This window comes from Oryzias melastigma, linkage group LG7, assembly GCF_002922805.2.
Source record: "Oryzias melastigma strain HK-1 linkage group LG7, ASM292280v2, whole genome shotgun sequence".
NCBI classification, from domain to species: domain Eukaryota; kingdom Metazoa; phylum Chordata; class Actinopteri; order Beloniformes; family Adrianichthyidae; genus Oryzias; species Oryzias melastigma.
Genome location: NC_050518.1, coordinates 27,048,174 through 27,058,502, shown reverse-complemented (window position 1 = coordinate 27,058,502; position 10,329 = coordinate 27,048,174). Strand labels below are relative to the sequence as shown.

The following is a 10,329-nucleotide window of genomic DNA, read 5'->3' as shown; positions in this document are numbered from 1 at the left end:
GATGATTTAGCGATCTCCTCTGCTAAAATAAAACTGGCCTTGACTGCAGCCTCGCTTTGTGATTTGGCTTTTCTAAACAGATCCTGGCAAGATTTTAGGCCTCGTTTTAATTCCTCCGCCTTCTGTTGCCTTTGTTCCGTGTCCATATTCTCATTTTTGTCTGCGTGTTTTGTTTCATGATGCCGTCTCATATTATACTCTTTCATCACCGCCACACTTTCTCCACACAGAAGGCACACGGGTTTTCCAGCGACGTCCGTGAACATGTACTCAGACTCCCACCTTGTTTGAAACCCCCGTTTCTCAGTGTCCACCTTCCGTTTTGCCATTGTTGATGGGGTTAGGCTTGTTGCTGTTATGCTAATGACCGCTAATAAATGAGGAATTGAAGCCTCCTCCCGCTCGGTGCGTCACCGTTGCATTGTGGGAAATGTAGTTTTGGCATACATTATATCTGCTGGCTTGCAGCAGCTCGCGGGCCGGATCTAATAATAAATTTATATCATCACGCGGGCCAAATAAAACCCACTGGCGGGCCGGATTTGGCCCGCTTGCCTTGGCTTTGACATATGTGATTTAAAGCAATCAAGAAGAAAAAAAATGCATGTACAATCAATCATCAGAAGTTTCCATCCATGAAGACATGTCAAACACAGGATAACTAGACATTAAAAGATTGCCTGAAAGGGAGTGGGAGGAAGTGAACTTGTATAGTCCCACCTCGGCTCAACCATTTCCTTAACATATATTATCATTATCCGGTTCGTAACTTAAGATTATATCTTTCCAAAGTAGATTTAAGTTATTAGGAATCCTCAAGTAACAATAACACACGTCTGCTCGTGACCTGGAACCGGAAAAAAAAGAAAAACACTCTGTGCCAAACAGGATCACCTCAGTGTAGCTCTGAACAGATAGTAACTAATGTTGTTCAGCATAAGATAATATGTGCTTTTAACTCATTAAAGATCAAACTTTTACCAAAGTTTTACTTTGCATATAAAATCTGTTCATTCTGGAGGTAGAGTTGAACAAACAAGACGTCTTCAGGTCAACAGGATGTAAAAACCTACATAGTTTATCATCTATGTGAACCTCAGACATCAATTTATACATTTATCTCATCTAAATTTAATAAATGATAATTAAATAATCCTTACTTTAAAAATGGCCTATTTTATTTTATTTTATTTAGTTATTTTGTAATGTTTTGGTTTTTTTTTCTCCTCTCTTTGTCCTCAGCAGTCTTACTCTGCTGGGTTTTGTTATTTTAGTTTGAGATTGGACCTTGGTAGTCTTAGTTTACTGGCTTTGTTTATTTGTTTTCTTTAGGTAGTTTTGGTTAAGCAGTCATTATCAGGAGCTGCTGACTCTGATGGTCGACATGTCTGGGTCAGCAGTCTTCACGACTTATTTGATGTTTGATCAAGGAACCACCATGGAGAGATAAAAGAGACACATGTGGATCTGGAGCTGCAGGTTTCTGAGCCCTTCACTAGAAAACTCTTAACTTCTCCAGTTTGGCACATGATTCTTTTAGGACTCTATTTGCTTTGTGTTCCCTTGATTTCTGCTTATTTGTTCTACAGTAATTAAGAATTGGATTAAAAGTGTGCATGTGTGTAAATATGTGTAGCTTTTCCTTATATTAGCTCGTCTTGCCGTTTCCATGTGGTTTGATTATTATGCTCACATGTAAATGATCTGCTGTGACGGTTCGGATTCCTGCAGATCAAACATCTTATTCTTTGCATAAAGTTCCTGTCCATAAAGTAACTTCTTGTTCTTTTTGTAAACAGTTCTTGTACTTTATATGTTTTTATGATTCCAACTTAAGCTTATGTTCAGATTTTAGAAGTTAAAATCCTGTTCAAAATATTTCTGTTTATTATTTATGTTTAAAGTCTCCCTATGACAACATTTTATATGTAAAAAAAAAAATGTTCCCAGTAGTGTTTTAATTATGATTATGAAATTTTTAACCAAAATCCCACAACCTAAATGTCTTGAAAAGATATTTTTCTTGTTGATCTGAAGCCTCTGTTTCTAAAATCTCTTCTGAGGAGGCGTGGCTTTTGGAGCTGAGTTTAGTAGCCCCACCCCTAACCCCTTCTGTCTGATTATGATATCTCTTCACCACTGCTACATATAAACATCCATCAATCTGGGTAATGTCCAGCCGTATGGTTCTGATCCGGATGTCAGCTGGACGAGGAAGTGAAGATCTTCATGGACAGAACTTCCTCCAAAATCCTGCGGTCAAATGAGCCGCCAAAGAGGGGCAGCATTGGTTAGATTAACATTTGACTGTAATTTAGAACTGGACTTTCAATCTGGAAGTACTTGCTGGCTCTAAGAAGCCAAATTCCCATAGACTTCTATAGAGAAATAATTAGCTGTTACTCAGTCATCCTATTGGTCAGAATAACCAATCTTGCTCTGATTATTTTTTTTGACATCTTGTAGATAATCGTCATTTTGTTCATTATATTATTTTCCTTTAATACAAGTTATTAAAGTAAACTGGCCAATCACATGCCTCAATTAAAGTAGGTGGAGCCTGCTGGCCCCCACATCCAATGTTCAAAAGCTTTCAATGACCAATTTTTCCTATCCCGCTTTCAAATTTTAGGGGTGTGGCCTTCCTCCTTCATGAGAGTGGTTGCCATAGAAACACAGACCCATTTGGACCAATCCGTTCTCAGTGACACAGTCTGGCTTCAACATGGCGGCATCTGTATTGCAAAAAAATGGCAACTGACTTCACTTTATTTGGTTGGAGCTGAAAGTAAATTATTTTCTATGGACGACATCACACTCACTCGGTCCAGTTCTCATGTACCATCATGGGTGGTAATAAGCTCTTGCACAGGAGTGTCAAACTCAATTGCACAAGGAGCCAAAATCCAAAACACACCTTAGGTCGCGGGCCGAACAGGATAAACATTTATTGAACACTCTAAAACTCAATTTTTAAAACCTTTAAAACTGTAACTTTTTAACATAATTGTAAACTAGATATATAGCATTACCTGTGATAATGCTAGTGTGAATGCTGTAAGATGAATTTGGCCGCTGAAGATGCTGAAATCACTGAAGCTGATAGCTCGCTAAAATATTAGCTAAAGGCCAAATTAGCCTTAAAAAACACATAGGTTAGCCAAAACAGCTAGAATATTTAGCTGAAAAAATAGCTAAACTTCGAAACAGCCTAAAAAAATGTTTAAAAAATCCTAAATTAGCCAAAACAGCTAGCACGTAGCTGAAATTTTTGCTAAACTCCAAAATATCGTAAAAAATCTTAGTAAATGCCAAAATAGTTCAAAAAGCTAGCAGAATGCCATTTTTTAAAACTTTAAAACTGTAACTTTTTAACATAATTATGAATAATAAAACAGGCAGGAATATTATTCCAGAAAAAATCAACTTAAACCTTAAATAACTTTCAATATTTTACTCTCCATAAAAATATATTTTGTCAAAATTATATAAGTTAGAAATAAACACAAGATAGCATCGGACAATTAATAACAATAAAACGATCTGGAGGGCTTGATAGAATTACCCAGAGGGCCAGATCTGCCCCCCTGGGCCTCGACTTTGACACATGTGCTATAGCAGAAGTGTGATGGCTGTTTCCTGTCTTTTGTCTGTTTTCCAACGCTAAGAAGAACCTCGTCAGAGACGCAGACGGTGGATTTTTACCAAGATTTTACTGAGCATCTCGTTGGAAAATAAAAAAAGGGGAGTGATAACCTCACAGAGGGAGAAATTCTCTGCATTCATCATCAACATGCAGAGGAAGGGTGGGACAGTGCTCACGCAGATCCATAAATATGTGCTTGAACAAATATTTGACATCAGAGCACTCGATAGACCCATGAATCACATTTCACATGAGCACAGTGTGTCTGAGTTACAGTAAGAGAATGGAGACTGAAAATCACTCCTTATTACTCGGTCCGTGCTGTAGCCCGGCTGCCAGGCTCCCCTGAGGTTGCAGTAATTTACTTGTCCAATCCCTCCTTTCAACACGTTTTTCAGTCTCAGCTTCTCGCATCCACCGTTTTGCCAGAGGGACCAAAACGCCACATAAAAGACGTCGGCCACCACGTCAAAACTCACAAGTGGACAAAACTCCAGCGCTCTAATGAGGACCGCCACGCCGCCGTTGTGTCGGCTCACGTTTTAATATCCCACACGTCCTCTTCCGCCCCTCACAATGATGAATATTTAATGCTCTTGTCATTGTTCAAACCTTCCAGCCGCTGCAGAGATTCAGAGCTTCGGCGTGATTCATGGTGTGTTGAACATCTTCGCTCCGTTCCATTACAGGCAGGTTCCCCGGAGGGCGCAGCAGTCAACTCGTCTGAGATGCCACGTTTGAAAATGTTTTTCTTACTTTTCCTCCGTGGTGGGAGCAGTTGATGCCGTAGAGCAGCAGGAGGGGCGGAGTGATTGCAGCACTTGCAGGGAAAAATGCGTATAAATAATGGAAGGATTCTTACAGATGGAGCGCTTTTCAAAATTTATGCTGATCTTCTTTCTCCTGATGGAAAAAGGTTTATACCAGAAAAACGTTTGTTTAATCCTGTCTGGATCAGTCCGTCAGTGATCACCTTTAGCTTAACTTGACTTTTACTCGGGACTCTAGGGTTGTGTGTTGAGGAATCCATTGCATGTATATGTCAAAGTCGAGGCCCGGGGGCCGGATCCGGCCCTCCGGGTAGTTCTATCCGGCCCTCCAGATCATTTTATTTTATTGTTATTAATGTCCTGATGTTAACTTGTGTTTATTTCTAAATTATATAATTTTGACAAAATATGTTTTTATGGAGAGTAAAATATTGAAAGTTATTTAAGATTTAAGTTGATTTATTCCAGAATAATATTCCTGTCTTTTTATTATTCAGAATTATGTTAAAAAGTTATGGTTTTAAAGTTTTAAAAATTGACAATACTGTATTTGGATAGTTTCGTGGGAAAGTAACAAAAACCATCAAGAGATCAGAGCAGACCAAAGCAAACTTCTCAATTTTCTGCTCCAGCTTGTGGATCTCTTGGAAAAACATCTCAACTCAACTGGGAAACAGTGGATGGTTTTCCGTGGATTAGCTCCAAACGCTCGGTTCCATCAGCCAGAGGATCGGGAGGCTTCTGTCTCCTCATGATTATTTTACTAGAAAATACTTTTGTGAAGATTTTTGTTTTCATAGAAAGAGTTTAACAAAGAAGAATATGAACACAGTTTTTCATAAGCATTGTTCTGCTGTGATCATTAGAAGGCCAAACTGAACCAAAGCTACGGTCACATACAGCTGCAGGATAAAATATGGGAACTCTTTGGAATTACTTGGTTTTATGTATAAACTAGACACACGATTGGGTTACAAAAACATGAAAACATATCTTGGTGTGATTTAAGCTGGCTCTGTTTTTCTCCATTGTTGTGATTTAGATTGATTTAAAGGGGCCCTACCATGATTTTCTTTAGTCTTTCAGAGTAAACTGTATCCATATAAATGATCATATATTACCTTTGGAACACTAAAAATCAAAGTATTTATGAAATATTAGTTATTTTTGCTGATTTTTTCATAGCCATAAGTAAAACAACTCAATCTCTGAAGCTCCGCCTTTCCCTCCTTGAGGGTTCCCCCCTCTTCATGACGTCGTCCCAGAGCCGACGTGTCACCCACAAAACTAAATGTTTTTTCTGAATTTGATGTAGGCTTATATACAGCCCAGCTTGGGCGTTTATCCTTGAAGCTAGCTAATCACCGCTAGCTCGAGCCGCTAGCTTTGTGGAGAAGTTGTCTGTGTTAGCTTTGGGGCGGAGCAGACTCTTCCTGGAGGGGCTGTCTCATGTTGTGACATCACCGCTCGTCGTGGGTATGGGGGTATGCGGTTGAGAGCGCTGGTTTATAGAGGATTACTCAGAAACTCATGAACAGATCAAAATATCGCTTTGGGGTTCTTTATAGTTAAGATTGAACAGTATAATACACTTAAAAGCTGAAAAGGTTGAATTTTTGTGGTATGTCCCCTTTAAGAAAAAACACATCATGTGTCCAATTCGTACACAAATTGAGAAATATACTTTCTCTTGCAACTGTGTACAAAGATGCCACAATTTGATGCAAGCAATTTGAGTTTGTATGTTTGTTGGTGATGGAAATAATAATTGTGTCTATGTAAGTAGGATGTCATCTTGTTTTGTGTGCTGAGAATGTGCAAGCAGTGCACGATCGTGCATGCGCACAGGGAACGTTGCCTCCATTTAGCAGCCAACTGGTGTCCAGTCGAAGCTGCTGCCGGCCGCCGATCCGGCTGTGGCCGCACAGCTGTCGCACGATTCCGTGAAGAAGTCGTCCTCGCTGACTGATGACCACCAGTCAGCATTCATGACCACATCAACCATTTTCTAAGAATAATAGGGCGGCAGCAGCTGATTTTAAAGATTCTACTGATGCGTCTCCATCACGCGGTGGCAGTTGTATTTGTAGGTATTAAATACCTGCATTTCTTCACAAACACCAAACCAGGATTCCACCAAAATATAGATTTATAGGTTTGAAGGAAAAAAAATTCTCATGTATTTAGAAATCTAATGCTAAAGAGTGTAATCATTTTAAGTTATACTTCACTGAACTAAATGCTAATCTTTGTAAAGTATTTTAAAAATGTTTTATTTACATATAGCTACAATCAAAAGTGCATTATATACAAAACCTGCTTGAAAAGATATCAGAATAAAATAATTTTGGTTTCACGTCAGTCCAGCTGTACCAGATTATAATAATATAAATATATCAATTCAAACCATCTAGACACTTCTGGTAATATTGTTTCACCAAATCCTTCATATCAAGGGAGTTGTATCTCATATATTAGAGACTGTGTTTTAATAGAATCATTTCTGGTATAATCTGTGTAAAAATACTTTTTCTTCATAACTTTTTCAGTTGCTGCTTCAAAGTTACGTTGATGGTTTTTCAGAGAGAGATCAAAAAAAGATCTCCAACGAAGGGAGATGCTACACAAAATATCAATTAAAAGATGATAATATTTCATAAAAGCTCAAGTTTGATTAAAAATCACAGGAAAAGTGAAATAAAATGTTTTCTTTTTTCCCACAGAAAATCTCTCGCAATTTTAATTGCATTAATTTTTAATTGGCCTGTTTATCTCAGTGTGTCAGTTAAGTTGTTTTAAACTTTTAGTTTTAATTAGGCGAATAAAAGGTCGGGATATCTGTACATTTAAAGTCAAAATGTTGGACATTTTTCTGAAGTTTTCTCGTATTTCATGAGCTTTTATCATTTTTTCTGCAGGATTGCATCAGGTACTAGTTTACTTTAAAGTTGGAAATTGGGCTTGTTCACATGACAAGTAATGCATGCTGGGAAAATATAAATTGTCTTTAAAAATATGCTTTTTACGCTGGAGATAATAAAAAAGCCTGAAAAAAAATCATATTTAAATGTTATTTTCCATCAAAGAAATATTTTCTTCTGTTTTTAAAAAAATGGGGCATCTAAACATGAATGTCTTTCTTTTTGGAGATGTTCTGGCTGGACGTGATCGTCCTGCGGTAGAAATACATTCTACATCTCCTCGTGTGACATTTACACCCCCCCCTCTTTTGTTTTTTTGTGTCTTATTTTTCCAGTTTTCAGTCCAGCAGACGGCCTTTCCGCTCATTGTTCCACATGTTTGGATGCATTCCCATCCTGTGCAGCTGAGAAGCCCAGAAATAGAAGTGGAGGGGGGGTAATTGAGCTGTCTGTAGCCATGTCAGAAATGTCTGGGGTTCTGTGTTGCAGGGATGGCTGCAGGCCGTCATGAGCTTCATGTAAAATAGACGGGCTCCCGCAGAGAAACGGCAGAAGCTAAAACTGGCTGCTTCGTCTTTTGTCTTCCTCGGGGGGGTTACATGTATGTATTGTCTCATTTGTGTTTGATGCAGATGTAAAACCTGCATTTTGGTGAATTTGAATTGTGAGATCTGTGCGGCTTTGCCAAAGGCTGCTACTTCCCCTCCCTGCAAAACGATAAGCCCAGTTGTTGTCCTGGAAACTGAGATTATCTCTTTTTTCCAACAGGGAGGAGAGGAAACACATTCTGAATTCAAATGGAATTGTTTCAAGTTTTTTTTTTTTCCGTCCTCGTCAGACAAAAAGGCCAAGCTTTGGGACTGTTTCACAAGCCGATCGCTGTCTCCTTCAAAATAAAACCAAAATTAAACCAAAATTAAAGCCACAAATGGCGCTATCGATGCCCCCGTTTGACCCGCCCTCACACGCTCCGTCTCTGCCACTGTGGTTAACACATAACATGACACATTCATGAAAAGAAACCTTCTCAATAAATGGTAGCTTTCCTGTTGGTTTTATCTCCATGGCAACCATTTTCATTTTTGGTGGCCTGGAGGTGACAAACAGGTCCGTGTCATTTTTATAAGAATTGGAAAAAGTACATTTTTGGATTTCCTTGGCAACTGGGGATTTCTGTTAGCCACGCCTACAATCCTAATATGTTTTAATCACATGTCATATTGTTTCCTTTAGCTTAAGCCACAGATTCAGGTTCTAAACTCTCATAATATTCTGGTAAGAACTGTGCAAGTAACAAGGAAACGCCACTTTTGCGAACTAGCTACGCCAACGCCGTATAAAATCTAAACGTAAAAAACAACATTTTCTCTACAGCAGCCTCTCAATGATGCTCGAGGAGTTAGGAAGTGATAGATCAAGAGTGGTTGGACTCTCTGCCATTCTGGAGCTGCCCATGGTGAGATAATCTCTTTATAGACAGAATTACTAGGTGCAGCCAGGAACCAGAGAAGATCTGGTTTGGAGACCACCGGATTTCATCACTGCTCTTTGCAGATGATGTTGTTCTGTTGGGTTCATGGAGCCAGGACCTCCAGCATGTATTGGAGCGATTTGCAGTGTGAAGCGGCTGGGATGAGGGTCAACACCGCCAAATCTGAGGTCATGGTTCTCGACCGGAGAAAGGTAGTTAGCCCTCTCTGGTGGGTGGAGTGCTCCTGCCTCAGGTGGAGGAGTTTAAATATCTTGGGGTCTTGTTCATGAGTGAGGGAAGATCAGAGCGTGAGATCGACTGATTGGAGCGGTGTCCGGCATTATGCAGTCGCTGCACCAGCCCGTTTTGGTGAAGCTGAGCCAGAAAGCAAAGCTCTCGAATAACTGGTCGATCTTCGTTCCAGTACTCACCTATGGTCATGAGCTCTGGGTCGTGACCGAAAGAACGAGATCCCGACTACAAGCGGCTGAAATGAGTTTTCTCTGCAGGGTGGCTTCTGAGATAGAAGCTCAGTCACCCGGAGAGAGCTCGGAGTAGAGCCGCTTCTCCTCCGCATCGAGAGGAACCAGTTGAGGTGGTTCGGGTATCTGGTCCGGATGCCTCCTGGACGCCTCCCTGGAGAGGTGTTCTGGGCATGTCCCACTGGGCGGAGGCCCCGGGGAAGACCCAGGACACGTTTCTCGACTGGTCTGGGAGCGCGTCGGGGTCTCCCTAGAGGAGCTGGAGGAAGAGACCGGGGAGAAGGGAGTCTGGGGATCTTTGCTTAGACTGCTGCTGCCACGACCTGGTCTGGATGAGCGGAAGAAGATTATGATGGAAGGATGGATCAAAATCCCTAGCAGAAGCTTAAATTTAAACCTGGTATTAAAGGTGTGTTTCTTACAAAAATTCAAGATGGCGGCCACTTACCAAGGTCAAAGGTCAACAAAACTTTGGTTCTTGTTAACCTGGTGGGATGTGAGTCATCTTTCATGAAAATAGCTTGAAGAAACATTTTTTTTTTCCCATTTTGTTAAAAAAATCTAAAAGTCGCCAAATTTCACACTAAATAGATGCAAATCTGCATATAGAATAAAAAAATCTGTCCCATAAGAGATTTTGACCACTTACATTTTTTTATTGTTTTTTCCTGCTGTGACGTAGTAATTTTTTGGAGGGCGTCATTTAATATATGAAAAATTCATTTTTACGACTTGGTCCATGCAAATTTTGGGGAGTCAAATTGCTGCTACAGGTCAGAATAAACCTTCTTTACTAATGAAACCATCATCTGCATATTATAGGTTTTTTGTAATTGAGATAGGGGGAATTCTTCAAATTTCAACATTTTAAGTGGATTAGCAACAATCATTTAAATATATTCATGGGCTGTGTTTTAAGATATTTTATTATCATTTTTAAGAAATTTGGAGTTTACCCAACATTTTAGCAACAGGCTAACATTTTGGACTTATTTAGTTTACTAAGGAATTTTGGGCTATTTTGGAGATGAGCTAGTAT

The 10,329-nt window shown here is 39.6% G+C and overlaps 1 protein-coding gene across 1 annotated transcript in view; it reads left to right on the top strand.

The window, feature by feature from the left end:
• The window catches only part of ctnnbl1 (catenin, beta like 1), a 69,492-nt gene that overhangs the window by 47,386 nt on the left and 11,777 nt on the right, over positions 1-10,329 (top strand). The gene's annotated exons all lie outside the window — the stretch shown is intronic.